This window comes from Zalophus californianus, chromosome 3, assembly GCF_009762305.2.
Source record: "Zalophus californianus isolate mZalCal1 chromosome 3, mZalCal1.pri.v2, whole genome shotgun sequence".
Classification (NCBI taxonomy): Eukaryota; Metazoa; Chordata; class Mammalia; order Carnivora; family Otariidae; genus Zalophus; species Zalophus californianus.
The window spans coordinates 166,548,788-166,552,445 of NC_045597.1; the positions used below are offsets into that span (position 1 = coordinate 166,548,788).

At 39.7% G+C, this 3,658-nt stretch overlaps 1 long non-coding RNA gene across 1 annotated transcript; it reads right to left on the bottom strand.

Moving 5' to 3' along the window:
* Nucleotides 1-249: 249 nt before the first annotated feature.
* Nucleotides 250-3,348, bottom strand: LOC113919245. Its single transcript, XR_003518907.1, has 3 exons — nt 3,249-3,348; nt 2,162-2,303; nt 250-602 (listed from the first exon to the last, which is right to left on the bottom strand). It is a non-coding gene; the product is annotated as an uncharacterized LOC113919245 (long non-coding RNA).
* Nucleotides 3,349-3,658: the final 310 nt, after the last annotated feature.

Genomic DNA, 3,658 nt, shown 5'->3' on the forward strand with positions numbered 1-3,658 from the left:
CCAATGTGGCATGATGCATCGGTAAACAGCCAAGCAGCAGTCACCCAACTTGCAGGCTTCCTGAAGATTTCCTGGAAAGCAATCCCTGCCCCGAGCTATTTCTCAGGCACTGTTGTTGATATTCCACAGAGCGCAGCTAAAAAAATAATAAAAGTTCCATAACCATGTGCATGGGGAACAACAGCGTTTATGGAGATAATGAAATGCAGAAATGAAAACCCCTCAGCAAAGCCCCTTTAGATGTGCCTAAGCTCTGTTCATTAATCTGTGATAATTAGACTTATTTGCAGAGGTTAACAGCAGTGGCACATGGTAATTAAGCACTCCCTCTCTACCAGAGGGACCTAAAATGCTTCTCGTATGACGTGTGTCCACTCTTCAGGACATTTTGTGCTTGTTTCACAGCTCATGTTTCCTATAGGAGAAAGGAACTATATTCTATACCACCAGGACCAGACCTTACTTTCTATCATGAGTGGCAACATCAAATTCAAGTTGTAAGCTCTGCAATGAGAGTGACGTAGGGTGAGAATTCTTGTCTCCAAACACTGGCTGTATCACCTTGGGTGAGTTGTTAAATCCTTTTGCCTTAGTTTCCCCATCTGTAAAATGGAGATAAAAATATCTCCATCAGCATGTTGCTGTGACTAATAATGACAACAATGATAATAGCTAACACTCATTGAATGTTTACAATATGCCACACACTATTCTAAGCCCCTCACCTATACCTGTTAAATCTCATTTTACAAATGAGGAAATTAGAGCACAATGGACCGAGTACCTTGCCCAAGACTAAAACTTTGGGAGCATATAAGTTCATATACTTTGAGGCATCCAAGTCCCTTGTGAGCAAACTTCCCCAAAATGGACATGGACTCACTATTCTGAAAAATATATTTTCTTTCTCTCCTCTAGAATAAGAATAATATTTATGCACTGAAACAACTTTGTCCTTGGCAACAGTCACCATGTAGGTTTAGGCTAGGCACTGTGGCATAATCCTATCTATGAAGAAATCCATTAATAAAGAATTACTGGAATGCACAAAAGAGATGTTCCGCTTCTCCCCAGTTGTAACAATTGCACTAAATGAGAAAGTATATGCAAAGTTCTTAGTATGGTGCTTTGTGCATACTAAGTGCTCAATAAACAGTGGCTAGCATTATTACAGAACTGAATGTGCGGGAGAGCTGAATAAAGGATGAATCATATTTTTCACTTCACTTATGCACATGACTATGGACATACTCAAGAATGCAGTCATCCCTAAGTTCATACATAGTACAATTTTGATCCATTCCAGTGCCATTTGCAGCATTAAAAAGGAAGAAGAAGGGGCCCCTGGGTGGCTTAGCTGGTTAAGCACCTGCTTTCAGCTCAGGTCATGATCCCAGGTTCCTGGGATCAAGCCCTACATCGGGCTCCCTGCTCAGCAGGGAGTCTGCCTTTCCCTCTCCATCTGCCTCTCCCCCAGCTTTTGCACTCTCGTGCACTCTCTCTCTCTCTCTCAAACAAATAAATAAAATCTTTTAAAAAAAAAAAGGGAAGAAGAAATGAAACTAAACCCCTATCTTATACCATACACAAAAATAAACTCAAAATGGATTCAAGACTTGAATGTAGGACCTTAAACCATAGAACTCCTAGAAGAAAACAATTGGTAAACTCCATGACATTGATCTTGGCAATATTTTTGGGGGGGTTGAAACCAAAACAAAGGCAACCAAAGCAAAAATAAACATGTGGGACTATATCAAACTAAAAAGCTTCCACGCATCAAAAGAAGCCATCAGCAAAAGGAAAGGTAAGCTAGGGAATGAGAGGAAATATTTGCAAACCACATATCCAATAAGGGGTTAATACCCAAAATATATAAGAAACTCATATAATTCAATGGCAAAACAGAACAAAACAAAAACCACTAACAATCCAGTTAAAAAATGGGCAAAGGACCTAAAAAGATGTTTTTCCAAAGAAGGCATGCAAATGGCCAACAGGTACATGAAAATGTGGGTAACATCACTATCATCATCAGGGAAAGGCAAATCGAGAACACAGAGAAAAGAGAATGCTTGCACACTGCTGGTGGGAACGCAAACTGCTGCGGCCACAATGGAAAACAGTATGGCGTTCCTCAAGAAACTAAAAATAGAACTACCATAGGATCCAGCAATTTCATGTCTGGGTATATCTCCAAAGGAAACAAAATCACTGTCTCAAAGAGATCTCTGTGCTCCCATGTCAGCTGCAGCATTATTCACAATCGCCAAGGTGGGGAAACAGCCCAAGGGTCAGCCGACCTATGAATGGATAAAGAATATGTGACATACATATATATATATATATATATATATATAGTTGAATATTTTTCAGCAGTTAAAAAAAAAGAAATTTTGCCATTTGTGCCATGGATAAAACTGGAGGGCATTAAGCTCAGTGAAATAAGCCAGACAGAGAAAAACAAATACTGCATGGTATCACTTAGCTGTGGAACATAAAAAATAATAATAAAAATTGAACTCATAGAAACAGGGAGAGTAGAATTGTGGTTGCTAGGGTCTGGTGGGGGCTGGTATGGTGCGAGGAACTAACTAAGGAGAGGCTGGTAAAAGGGCACAACTTTCAGTTATAGGATGAATAAGGTCTGAAGATCTAATGTATAACATGATGACTACAGTTGATAAGACTGTATCATATAATTGAAAATTGCTAAGAGAGTAGAATTTAAGGGTGCTCTGCAAAAGAAAGGTAAATATGTTAAGTGATGGATGTGTTAATTAACTTGATGGTGGGAATCACTTCACAATGTCTATGTATAGCCAATCATCATGTTGTACACCTTAAATATATTATAATTTAGTCAATTATACCTCAATAAGTATAGAGAAAAAAAGGAGGAAGAGAAAAAAGAGAAGGAGAGATAAGAAGGCAGGGAGGGCTTAGGGAGGGAGGATAGGGAATGGGGAAGAGAGGGAGGAAAAGAGACAGAGACAGAGAGAGAGACACAGAGAGAAGAGAGAGACGAGAAAGAGAGAAAAACAGGAAACATACCTTTAGAAAAGTAACCAAACTTTCCAGTCCTCAAATCTAAGAAAGTGGAATTAAAAAGTCTCAGGTCCTAAGAAGAGGAGAAGGGTTTTTGCTGTATTTAAATTGCTACCAAATCAGAAAGTGGTAACAGAATAATAGCTGCTTTTCCTCAAGACAAGGGTTCATTTTCAACTAATATTCCAGGATAGCCTCACCTTTGTTACCTTTGTTCTTTATTCATGTCGTGGTTGAAGCCATCCTCATGTTTCTCACGGGCAGTCTAGAATAAGGATCTCCGCAGAGAAATGAAAACCCAAAGCCCAAGCTTGGCTGATTTTCCACACACAGCTGGTACATTCATTAGCAGTTCCTGACTCTTCTCTCTGCACCAGTGTGCAAATGGGCAGCATGGTGCTTGTTTTTGCAAATCCTCTTTTTTACTTTTTTTTTGGCTTTTGAAAAACAAGCATTGACACTTCCCACAAAGGAAGAAAATCACTTGCAGCACCAAGGAAAGAATTAAAGGAGCTCTAAGGAACGATCTGGGAAGTTCCACCAGTCCTCATTCACATGGGAAATGGGTCCCACACATTCCTGCCTCAGATGAGAACAGGAGAGCTCCCGT